The sequence below is a fragment of the Acipenser ruthenus genome, chromosome 23 (genome assembly GCF_902713425.1).
Source record: "Acipenser ruthenus chromosome 23, fAciRut3.2 maternal haplotype, whole genome shotgun sequence".
Lineage (NCBI taxonomy): Eukaryota > Metazoa > Chordata > Actinopteri > Acipenseriformes > Acipenseridae > Acipenser > Acipenser ruthenus.
In genome coordinates this window covers 12,122,871-12,135,195 of record NC_081211.1, presented here as the reverse complement: position 1 = coordinate 12,135,195, position 12,325 = coordinate 12,122,871, and the positions used below count along the sequence as shown (strand labels likewise).

The following is a 12,325-nucleotide window of genomic DNA, read 5'->3' as shown; positions in this document are numbered from 1 at the left end:
TAAAGCATCGTAAATCGTGGAAAGCACTCTTTGTTGAAAATTACACTGAAGACTTCTTTTGTTCGACCAGGCTTACAATGAGATATTGTCTTGTTTTTAAGTAGATTTTGTGAATCGCATATGGGGCGCTATAGAAAATATTTAAGATTCATTGATTTAATGTTAGCCTGCGTTCGGTCTGGGAAGTTTAATTTTTAAAGACAACGCCGAAGGGTCTGATAAATGACATTGTAATTATTTGAGATGCATGTAGACAATAATGTAGGAGCACCGACACAGTTCTGCCTAGGTTCCATAGTGTAGTGATTATCACGTCTGCTTTACACGCAGAAGGCCCTGGGTGCTATCCCCAGTAGAACCATTGCCGCATGTTTTTAAATTACTGGTCAAGACAAAGTCTCTTTGTGGTTGGCCGATCATTAAATTGCGGATGTAAGTTCCTGGTCCCATCGTATAAGTAAGACAGTTTATTCACAAATAATTACATACACTTTTGTTTATGTTTCTTTTGTTGATAAATTAACCCAATACATTATTGCATTCCGCCACGTCATTAGATGAGCAAAGCCTCTTTGTGCCAGTGCGCATTCAGAGGAGACACGCTGAGAGAATCCTTCTTCTGTGTCACTCAGTACTGCCAGCTTTCCCCCGTTGGTGATATATTGCTCAGCATAGCTGCTTTCCAAGAATTTGAACCGAAACGATTCCCAGCCAGTACAACTGTGTTTATGCCTACGTTTCAATTAATGAACATTATAAAAGCAAATCGCATTGTTTTATGTTTTCTTTACTTTTAAAGCTGAGAATCAAACACACTTCCGACAGCTTCATAGCCCTGCTGGCTACGAACACCTATTGACGGCTGTTTCCCATGACGCTTGAATGTTTTCCTAGTATGAGCGTCGGCATTACCATGCGTTTGGCATGCTTGCTGTGCACTCTAGCATTCCATAACAAGTACAAAAATTGCCAGGACTTCGTGGCGCAACGGTAGCGCCTCTGACTCCTGATCAGAAGGTTACGTGTTCAAATCACGTCGAGGTCAAATTCTTTGTTTCTATTCCACACTATTTCATCTTTTAACGTGTTTGGATTTGAATGTTTCCGGGCGTTTATTTATACAATTTAGCCTACACAACATATTGATTGTATAGCGATCAAACAGAGGTATGGTATTAACAATACAAACTAACTTGAGACAGCCTAGCCGTTAAAGCATACCTTAAGATTGTCGTGTGATACAAAAGCAAGTATTATCATTTTTGATTGTTCAATTTATTTTTGAATTTGCAAATGGCAACTACATTGCCAATAAAAAAAAAAAAAATATTGAACAATCTGAATCGCTCTTATCAAGCAGCGATTGTAGCCTATGAGAATCGCTGCCACAATACAAGGAGCGAGAAGTAGCGGGATCGATGCCCGCATTCTCCAAATAGTTTTAATGAATCTACGTATTTTGTCCCAATGCATCATGGAGAGAAATACAAAGTGTGATAATTCTTTGTAACAGAGAAGCCCGCCCTATATGTATTTTAAAGCACAGTCTGCTAATTTGTAACATTCCCCAAACTGAAAAAGTGCAGTGCGCCCTCCGTCGTATGTCTTCCGAGAAGCACAAAGGGAGATTTAATGTATTTTTTTAGCAATGGATCACGCCTCATTTGCATTGCCTGCCTTCCTCCTTTGCAGTGTAAAGTATGTCAAATGTGTTCTTAAAATCTGATGAAGATTCCCATTTGAACCGTAAGTATTTGGTTTCCATTGTAGCTATTTACACACACTGCTGTGTTGGACCCCCAGTGTGTTATCTAACAAAATGACGTATGTTGTGCTGCCATAATGGATTACATAGACTTTCCTGCCCCGTGTTGCTTTCTTCTTAGATGTGGTTTCAGGTTCGGCTGAGTTCTGCTCCCTCGATCAGGTTCTGCAGCATCTTGCCTTGCTAATCACTCCCGTATGCTTTAGAGGTCCAGCAGGTTGGACTCTGTGGCGCAATCGGTTAGCGCGTTCGGCTGTTAACCGGAAGGTTGGTGGTTCAAGCCCACCCAGGGACGATGCTTTTTGAATTTCTTAATCACATTAGAAAATGGCACTAATACGTTGTTATTTCCTCCAATTACAATGAAGAAAAAAATGTGCTCTGTTTTTAGTTCAAAATAATACAAAACAAAACAAAATGTCTTGGTGTTTGCCGAAAACCGGGATCGAACCAGGGACCTTTAGATCTTCAGTCTAACGCTCTCCCAACTGAGCTATTTCGGCTTGACAGGACTGCGTTTTCGAGATAGCATTCTTTTTGTCACACCATAAACAACCTAATAGACAAATGCACTTTACAAATGCATTTTGAAACACTTAAGTTTTCTCCCAAATGCGGTTCTCAACAAATGGTTTAGCTTTTGTTCTACTCCTTCCAGAGTAAGACCAAATGGCAAACATCTAGGAAACAGGTAAAGACTGCAACCGGCTGCCTGAATGTGCAGCGCTTGAACGGCCTCAACAAACGCTTAGCTCTACAACGCGTACATTGAAAGTCTATTAACATCTTCAACACAATCATCTGTGTTCCAATAGCGTTTAATCCACAGGGTGATCAATAAAGTGACTGCTGGCTTTGTTAAACAAACAAGACGTTTTCAAGATTCACGCTATGGCTTAACAAGCACAATAGGATATAGGAACATAAGAACATAAGAAAGTTTCCAAACGAGAGGAGGCCATTCAGCCCATCTTGCTCGTTTGGTAGTTAGTAGCTTATTGATCCCAGACTCTCATCAAGCAGCTTCTTGAAGGATCCCAGGGTGTCAGCTTCAACATTACTGGGGAGTTGGTTCCAGACCCTCACAATTCTCTGTGTAAAAAAGTGCCTCCTATTTTCTGTTTTGAATGCCCCTTTATGTAATCTCCATTTGTGACCGCTGGTCCTTGTTTCTTTTTTCATGTCAAAAAAGAAGTCCCCTGGGTCGACATTGTCTCTACCTTTTAGGATGTTGAATGTTTGAATCAGATCGCCGCGTAGTCTTTTTTGTTCAAGACTGAATAGATTCAGTTCTTTTAGCCTGTCTGCATACAACATGCCTTTTAAACCTGGGATATTTCTGGTTGCTCTTCTTTGCACTCTTTCTAGAGCAGCAATATCCTTTTTGTAGAGAGGTGATCAGAACTGATCACAATATTTTAGGTAAGGTCTTACTAATGCATTGTAAAGTTTTACAATTGGATCGTGGTCTCAGGCTGGGATGCGGACCATTGAGAACAGTACAAACGATCTATTACTGGATGTGGCTTACATGAGAAATGCCCTCGTTTAACATGCTAGGATGATCGACTTCGGCATTCTCCAACTGCTGTTTACATTTTCTAACACTGTTACGAGGACGAATACAAAGTTTGACGCTTTCCTTGTAAGTGGGGGTAAACACAAGTTATTTTCAGATGTAATGCCTTTTTTTAAGCTCAATCTAGTCCTGCGTAGTGCAAATAACATGCCTATATTTTTATATTAGTCAAGCCCTATTTAAAGTGTTCTTAAATTGTTTTAACATTAGCAATGATCCATTTGAAATGTGCTTATTGATTTAAACAACTGAACAATTTTAGGCTTGATGGTTTCTTTTTTCCGCGTTTCTACCAGTATGAGATACGCACTCAGAATGTGTCCCCTTCCTTCAACAATCCACCGACTGAAGATTGGAGTGGTCATCAGTAGCAGCGAGCAGGTGCCCAAAAACAACACTCATTGTCAGCTCGTTGCTGAGAAGAAAAGACTCCCGCTCCTCCTGGGGGATACCGAGACCAATCCCTTCAAAACATGTTTCACTCTAGAAATGATCCTTGCAAATATAGTCTTAACTTGTATTGGCAGACCGTCACCCCCAACTGGCAAGCTCAATTCATGTGATACAACGACTGGGCAAAAACGAGGTGTTACATTAACAATACAAACTAACTTGAGACAGCCAAGCCGTTAAAGCATACGTTAAGTTTGTCGTGTGATACAAAAGCAAGTTTTATCATTTTTGCATTGCCTGTCTCGTCAAACAAGCTCGAGCCACAGCACACAGCGCTGCTGCAGCGGGACATAGAGGTGGATTTTAAAGCGACTGAATCAACGAGCTTGAGACTACTTTTTGAAGAAATTGAAAACATACATCTAGTCGAAATATTTTTTATTTTGTTAATGAATTTATTTTTTGAATTTGCAAATCAGTTCAGTTTATATTTTAGAAAAACTACTTTGCTAACAGAAGAAAAACAAGCTAGCAGAGGATGGTTTCGATCCATCGACCTCTGGGTTATGGGCCCAGCACCCTTCCGCTGCGCCACTCTGCTACAGTTGCCTCAAGACTGAATTACCAAGCAGAAGAAAAAAAAACTGAACTCATCGTTTTAACCAGACACACGGCAGTGGCCGGGCCGAACCATAGAAACGTTGCAAATCAGAGAGAACCGTTTTCTTTCCTCAAAAATACCTTATGGAAAATATGCAGCTTTTCTGCCCACTTTGATCACGGGCAGTTTTATTCCCCAGTCTCGGCTGCCAATTCCAATATTCCGTCTCTCTAAAGCATCGTAAATCGTGGAAAGCACTCTTTGTTTAAAATTACACTGAAGACTTCTTTTGTTCGACCAGGCTTACAATGAGATATTGTCTTGTTTTTAAGTAGATTTTGTGAATCGCATATGGGGCGCTATAGAAAATATTTAAGATTCATTGATTTAATGTTAGCCTGCGTTCGGTCTGGGAAGTTTAATTTTTAAAGACAACGCCGAAGGGTCTGATAAATGACATTGTAATTATTTGAGATGCATGTAGACAATAATGTAGGAGCACCGACACAGTTCTGCCTAGGTTCCATAGTGTAGTGATTATCACGTCTGCTTTACACGCAGAAGGCCCTGGGTGCTATCCCCAGTAGAACCATTGCCGCATGTTTTTAAATTACTGGTCAAGACAAAGTCTCTTTGTGGTTGGCCGATCATTAAATTGCGGATGTAAGTTCCTGGTCCCATCGTATAAGTAAGACAGTTTATTCACAAATAATTACATACACTTTTGTTTATGTTTCTTTTGTTGATAAATTAACCCAATACATTATTGCATTCCGCCACGTCATTAGATGAGCAAAGCCTCTTTGTGCCAGTGCGCACTCAGAGGAGACACGCTGAGAGAATCCTTCTTCTGTGTCACTCAGTACTGCCAGCTTTCCCCCGTTGGTGATATATTGCTCAGCATAGCTGCTTTCCAAGAATTTGAACCGAAACGATTCCCAGCCAGTACAACTGTGTTTATGCCTACGTTTCAATTAATGAACATTATAAAAGCAAATCGCATTGTTTTATGTTTTCTTTACTTTTAAAGCTGAGAATCAAACACACTTCCGACAGCTTCATAGCCCTGCTGGCTACGAACACCTATTGACGGCTGTTTCCCATGACGCTTGAATGTTTTCCTAGTATGAGCGTCGGCATTACCATGCGTTTGGCATGCTTGCTGTGCACTCTAGCATTCCATAACAAGTACAAAAATTGCCAGGACTTCGTGGCGCAACGGTAGCGCCTCTGACTCCTGATCAGAAGGTTACGTGTTCAAATCACGTCGAGGTCAAATTCTTTGTTTCTATTCCACACTATTTCATCTTTTAACGTGTTTGGATTTGAATGTTTCCGGGCGTTTATTTATACAATTTAGCCTACACAACATATTGATTGTATAGCGATCAAACAGAGGTATGGTATTAACAATACAAACTAACTTGAGACAGCCTAGCCGTTAAAGCATACCTTAAGATTGTCGTGTGATACAAAAGCAAGTATTATCATTTTTGATTGTTCAATTTATTTTTGAATTTGCAAATGGCAACTACATTGCCAATAAAAAAAAAAAAATATTGAACAATCTGAATCGCTCTTATCAAGCAGCGATTGTAGCCTATGAGAATCGCTGCCACAATACAAGGAGCGAGAAGTAGCGGGATCGATGCCCGCATTCTCCAAATAGTTTTAATGAATCTACGTATTTTGTCCCAATGCATCATGGAGAGAAATACAAAGTGTGATAATTCTTTGTAACAGAGAAGCCCGCCCTATATGTATTTTAAAGCACAGTCTGCTAATTTGTAACATTCCCCAAACTGAAAAAGTGCAGTGCGCCCTCCGTCGTATGTCTTCCGAGAAGCACAAAGGGAGATTTAATGTATTTTTTTAGCAATGGATCACGCCTCATTTGCATTGCCTGCCTTCCTCCTTTGCAGTGTAAAGTATGTCAAATGTGTTCTTAAAATCTGATGAAGATTCCCATTTGAACCGTAAGTATTTGGTTTCCATTGTAGCTATTTACACACACTGCTGTGTTGGACCCCCAGTGTGTTATCTAACAAAATGACGTATGTTGTGCTGCCATAATGGATTACATAGACTTTCCTGCCCCGTGTTGCTTTCTTCTTAGATGTGGTTTCAGGTTCGGCTGAGTTCTGCTCCCTCGATCAGGTTCTGCAGCATCTCGCCTTGCTAATCACTCCCGTATGCTTTAGAGGTCGAGCAGGTTGGTCTCTGTGGCGCAATCGGTTAGCGCGTTCGGCTGTTAACCGGAAGGTTGGTGGTTCAAGCCCACCCAGGGACGATGCTTTTTGAATTTCTTAATCACATTAGAAAATGGCACTAATACGTTGTTATTTCCTCCAATTACAATGAAGAAAAAAATGTGCTCTGTTTTTAGTTCAAAATAATACAAAACAAAACAAAATGTCTTGGTGTTTGCCGAAAACCGGGATCGAACCAGGGACCTTTAGATCTTCAGTCTAACGCACTCCCAACTGAGCTATTTCGGCTTGACAGGACTGCGTTTTCGAGATAGCATTCTTTTTGTCACACCATAAACAACCTAATAGACAAATGCACTTTACAAATGCATTTTGAAACACTTAAGTTTTCTCCCAAATGCGGTTCTCAACAAATGGTTTAGCTTTTGTTCTACTCCTTCCAGAGTAAGACCAAATGGCAAACATCTAGGAAACAGGTAAAGACTGCAACCGGCTGCCTGAATGTGCAGCGCTTGAACTGCCTCAACAAACGCTTAGCTCTACAACGCGTACATTGAAAGTCTATTAACATCTTCAACACAATCATCTGTGTTCCAATAGCGTTTAATCCACAGGGTGATCAATAAAGTGACTGCTGGCTTTGTTAAACAAACAAGACGTTTTCAAGATTCACGCTATGGCTTAACAAGCACAATAGGATATAGGAACATAAGAACATAAGAAAGTTTCCAAACGAGAGGAGGCCATTCAGCCCATCTTGCTCGTTTGGTAGTTAGTAGCTTATTGATCCCAGACTCTCATCAAGCAGCTTCTTGAAGGATCCCAGGGTGTCAGCTTCAACATTACTGGGGAGTTGGTTCCAGACCCTCACAATTCTCTGTGTAAAAAAGTGCCTCCTATTTTCTGTTTTGAATGCCCCTTTATGTAATCTCCATTTGTGACCGCTGGTCCTTGTTTCTTTTTTCATGTCAAAAAAGAAGTCCCCTGGGTCGACATTGTCTCTACCTTTTAGGATGTTGAATGTTTGAATCAGATCGCCGCGTAGTCTTTTTTGTTCAAGACTGAATAGATTCAGTTCTTTTAGCCTGTCTGCATACAACATGCCTTTTAAACCTGGGATATTTCTGGTTGCTCTTCTTTGCACTCTTTCTAGAGCAGCAATATCCTTTTTGTAGAGAGGTGATCAGAACTGATCACAATATTTTAGGTAAGGTCTTACTAATGCATTGTAAAGTTTTACAATTGGATCGTGGTCTCAGGCTGGGATGCGGACCATTGAGAACAGTACAAACGATCTATTACTGGATGTGGCTTACATGAGAAATGCCCTCGTTTAACATGCTAGGATGATCGACTTCGGCATTCTCCAACTGCTGTTTACATTTTCTAACACTGTTACGAGGACGAATACAAAGTTTGACGCTTTCCTTGTAAGTGGGGGTAAACACAAGTTATTTTCAGATGTAATGCCTTTTTTTAAGCTCAATCTAGTCCTGCGTAGTGCAAATAACATGCCTATATTTTTATATTAGTCAAGCCCTATTTAAAGTGTTCTTAAATTGTTTTAACATTAGCAATGATCCATTTGAAATGTGCTTATTGATTTAAACAACTGAACAATTTTAGGCTTGATGGTTTCTTTTTTCCGCGTTTCTACCAGTATGAGATACGCACTCAGAATGTGTCCCCTTCCTTCAACAATCCACCGACTGAAGATTGGAGTGGTCATCAGTAGCAGCGAGCAGGTGCCCAAAAACAACACTCATTGTCAGCTCGTTGCTGAGAAGAAAACACTCCCGCTCCTCCTGGGGGATACCGAGACCAATCCCTTCAAAACATGTTTCACTCTAGAAATGATCCTTGCAAATATAGTCTTAACTTGTATTGGCAGACCGTCACCCCCAACTGGCAAGCTCAATTCATGTGATACAACGAATGGGCAAAAACGAGGTGTTACATTAACAATACAAACTAACTTGAGACAGCCAAGCCGTTAAAGCATACGTTAAGTTTGTCGTGTGATACAAAAGCAAGTTTTATCATTTTTGCATTGCCTGTCTCGTCAAACAAGCTCGAGCCACAGCACACAGCGCTGCTGCAGCGGGACATAGAGGTGGATTTTAAAGCGACTGAATCAACGAGCTTGAGACTACTTTTTGAAGAAATTGAAAACATACATCTAGTCGAAATATTTTCTATTTTGTTAATGAATTTATTTTTTGAATTTGCAAATCAGTTCAGTTTATATTTTAGAAAAACTACTTTGCTAACAGAAGAAAAACAAGCTAGCAGAGGATGGTTTCGATCCATCGACCTCTGGGTTATGGGCCCAGCATGCTTCCGCTGCGCCACTCTGCTACAGTTGCCTCAAGACTGAATTACCAAGCAGAAGAAAAAAAAACTGAACTCATCGTTTTAACCAGACACACGGCAGTGGCCGGGCCGAACCATAGAAACGTTGCAAATCAGAGAGAACCGTTTTCTTTCCTCAAAAATACCTTATGGAAAATATGCAGCTTTTCTGCCCACTTTGATCACGGGCAGTTTTATTCCCCAGTCTCGGCTGCCAATTCCAATATTCCGTCTCTCTAAAGCATCGTAAATCGTGGAAAGCACTCTTTGTTTAAAATTACACTGAAGACTTCTTTTGTTCGACCAGGCTTACAATGAGATATTGTCTTGTTTTTAAGTAGATTTTGTGAATCGCATATGGGGCGCTATAGAAAATATTTAAGATTCATTGATTTAATGTTAGCCTGCGTTCGGTCTGGGAAGTTTAATTTTTAAAGACAACGCCGAAGGGTCTGATAAATGACATTGTAATTATTTGAGATGCATGTAGACAATAATGTAGGAGCACCGACACAGTTCTGCCTAGGTTCCATAGTGTAGTGATTATCACGTCTGCTTTACACGCAGAAGGCCCTGGGTGCTATCCCCAGTAAAACCATTGCCGCATGTTTTTAAATTACTGGTCAAGACAAAGTCTCTTTGTGGTTGGCCGATCATTAAATTGCGGATGTAAGTTCCTGGTCCCATCGTATAAGTAAGACAGTTTATTCACAAATAATTACATACACTTTTGTTTATGTTTCTTTTGTTGATAAATTAACCCAATACATTATTGCATTCCGCCACGTCATTAGATGAGCAAAGCCTCTTTGTGCCAGTGCGCATTCAGAGGAGACACGCTGAGAGAATCCTTCTTCTGTGTCACTCAGTACTGCCAGCTTTCCCCCGTTGGTGATATATTGCTCAGCATAGCTGCTTTCCAAGAATTTGAACCGAAACGATTCCCAGCCAGTACAACTGTGTTTATGCCTACGTTTCAATTAATGAACATTATAAAAGCAAATCGCATTGTTTTATGTTTTCTTTACTTTTAAAGCTGAGAATCAAACACACTTCCGACAGCTTCATAGCCCTGCTGGCTACGAACACCTATTGACGGCTGTTTCCCATGACGCTTGAATGTTTTCCTAGTATGAGCGTCGGCATTACCATGCGTTTGGCATGCTTGCTGTGCACTCTAGCATTCCATAACAAGTACAAAAATTGCCAGGACTTCGTGGCGCAACGGTAGCGCCTCTGACTCCTGATCAGAAGGTTACGTGTTCAAATCACGTCGAGGTCAAATTCTTTGTTTCTATTCCACACTATTTCATCTTTTAACGTGTTTGGATTTGAATGTTTCCGGGCGTTTATTTATACAATTTAGCCTACACAACATATTGATTGTATAGCGATCAAACAGAGGTATGGTATTAACAATACAAACTAACTTGAGACAGCCTAGCCGTTAAAGCATACCTTAAGATTGTCGTGTGATACAAAAGCAAGTATTATCATTTTTGATTGTTCAATTTATTTTTGAATTTGCAAATGGCAACTACATTGCCAATAAAAAAAAAAAAATATTGAACAATCTGAATCGCTCTTATCAAGCAGCGATTGTAGCCTATGAGAATCGCTGCCACAATACAAGGAGCGAGAAGTAGCGGGATCGATGCCCGCATTCTCCAAATAGTTTTAATGAATCTACGTATTTTGTCCCAATGCATCATGGAGAGAAATACAAAGTGTGATAATTCTTTGTAACAGAGAAGCCCGCCCTATATGTATTTTAAAGCACAGTCTGCTAATTTGTAACATTCCCCAAACTGAAAAAGTGCAGTGCGCCCTCCGTCGTATGTCTTCCGAGAAGCACAAAGGGAGATTTAATGTATTTTTTTAGCAATGGATCACGCCTCATTTGCATTGCCTGCCTTCCTCCTTTGCAGTGTAAAGTATGTCAAATGTGTTCTTAAAATCTGATGAAGATTCCCATTTGAACCGTAAGTATTTGGTTTCCATTGTAGCTATTTACACACACTGCTGTGTTGGACCCCCAGTGTATTATCTAACAAAATGACGTATGTTGTGCTGCCATAATGGATTACATAGACTTTCCTGCCCCGTGTTGCTTTCTTCTTAGATGTGGTTTCAGGTTCGGCTGAGTTCTGCTCCCTCGATCAGGTTCTGCAGCATCTCGCCTTGCTAATCACTCCCGTATGCTTTAGAGGTCGAGCAGGTTGGTCTCTGTGGCGCAATCGGTTAGCGCGTTCGGCTGTTAACCGGAAGGTTGGTGGTTCAAGCCCACCCAGGGACGATGCTTTTTGAATTTCTTAATCACATTAGAAAATGGCACTAATACGTTGTTATTTCCTCCAATTACAATGAAGAAAAAAATGTGCTCTGTTTTTAGTTCAAAATAATACAAAACAAAACAAAATGTCTTGGTGTTTGCCGAAACCCGGGATCGAACCAGGGACCTTTAGATCTTCAGTCTAACGCTCTCCCAACTGAGCTATTTCGGCTTGACAGGACTGCGTTTTCGAGATAGCATTCTTTTTGTCACACCATAAACAACCTAATAGACAAATGCACTTTACAAATGCATTTTGAAACACTTAAGTTTTCTCCCAAATGCGGTTCTCAACAAATGGTTTAGCTTTTGTTCTACTCCTTCCAGAGTAAGACCAAATGGCAAACATCTAGGAAACAGGTAAAGACTGCAACCGGCTGCCTGAATGTGCAGCGCTTGAACTGCCTCAACAAACGCTTAGCTCTACAACGCGTACATTGAAAGTCTATTAACATCTTCAACACAATCATCTGTGTTCCAATAGCGTTTAATCCACAGGGTGATCAATAAAGTGACTGCTGGCTTTGTTAAACAAACAAGACGTTTTCAAGATTCACGCTATGGCTTAACAAGCACAATAGGATATAGGAACATAAGAACATAAGAAAGTTTCCAAACGAGAGGAGGCCATTCAGCCCATCTTGCTCGTTTGGTAGTTAGTAGCTTATTGATCCCAGACTCTCATCAAGCAGCTTCTTGAAGGATCCCAGGGTGTCAGCTTCAACATTACTGGGGAGTTGGTTCCAGACCCTCACAATTCTCTGTGTAAAAAAGTGCCTCCTATTTTCTGTTTTGAATGCCCCTTTATGTAATCTCCATTTGTGACCGCTGGTCCTTGTTTCTTTTTTCATGTCAAAAAAGAAGTCCCCTGGGTCGACATTGTCTCTACCTTTTAGGATGTTGAATGTTTGAATCAGATCGCCGCGTAGTCTTTTTTGTTCAAGACTGAATAGATTCAGTTCTTTTAGCCTGTCTGCATACAACATGCCTTTTAAACCTGGGATATTTCTGGTTGCTCTTCTTTGCACTCTTTCTAGAGCAGCAATATCCTTTTTGTAGAGAGGTGATCAGAACTGATCACAATATTTTAGGT

At 40.5% G+C, this 12,325-nt stretch overlaps 9 non-coding genes across 9 annotated transcripts; 5 read left to right on the top strand and 4 right to left on the bottom strand.

Moving 5' to 3' along the window:
- Nucleotides 1-973: 973 nt before the first annotated feature.
- Nucleotides 974-1,045, top strand: trnar-ccu (transfer RNA arginine (anticodon CCU)). Its single transcript has one exon. It is a non-coding gene; the product is annotated as a tRNA-Arg (tRNA).
- A 1,150-nt stretch (nucleotides 1,046-2,195) lies between these two features.
- On the bottom strand, nucleotides 2,196-2,268 carry trnaf-gaa (transfer RNA phenylalanine (anticodon GAA)). Its single transcript has one exon. It is a non-coding gene; the product is annotated as a tRNA-Phe (tRNA).
- Nucleotides 2,269-3,649: 1,381 nt separating this feature from the next.
- LOC131699817 (small nucleolar RNA U3) lies at nucleotides 3,650-3,856 on the bottom strand. Its single transcript, XR_009308351.1, has one exon. It is a non-coding gene; the product is annotated as a small nucleolar RNA U3 (small nucleolar RNA).
- A 1,686-nt stretch (nucleotides 3,857-5,542) lies between these two features.
- Nucleotides 5,543-5,614, top strand: trnar-ccu (transfer RNA arginine (anticodon CCU)). The gene has a single exon. It is a non-coding gene; the product is annotated as a tRNA-Arg (tRNA).
- Nucleotides 5,615-6,554: 940 nt separating this feature from the next.
- Nucleotides 6,555-6,628, top strand: trnan-guu (transfer RNA asparagine (anticodon GUU)). Its single transcript has one exon. It is a non-coding gene; the product is annotated as a tRNA-Asn (tRNA).
- Nucleotides 6,629-8,217: 1,589 nt separating this feature from the next.
- Nucleotides 8,218-8,424, bottom strand: LOC131699800 (small nucleolar RNA U3). The gene has a single exon (XR_009308335.1). It is a non-coding gene; the product is annotated as a small nucleolar RNA U3 (small nucleolar RNA).
- Nucleotides 8,425-10,110: 1,686 nt separating this feature from the next.
- On the top strand, nucleotides 10,111-10,182 carry trnar-ccu (transfer RNA arginine (anticodon CCU)). The gene has a single exon. It is a non-coding gene; the product is annotated as a tRNA-Arg (tRNA).
- Nucleotides 10,183-11,122: 940 nt separating this feature from the next.
- trnan-guu (transfer RNA asparagine (anticodon GUU)) lies at nucleotides 11,123-11,196 on the top strand. Its single transcript has one exon. It is a non-coding gene; the product is annotated as a tRNA-Asn (tRNA).
- A 135-nt stretch (nucleotides 11,197-11,331) lies between these two features.
- On the bottom strand, nucleotides 11,332-11,404 carry trnaf-gaa (transfer RNA phenylalanine (anticodon GAA)). The gene has a single exon. It is a non-coding gene; the product is annotated as a tRNA-Phe (tRNA).
- Nucleotides 11,405-12,325: the final 921 nt, after the last annotated feature.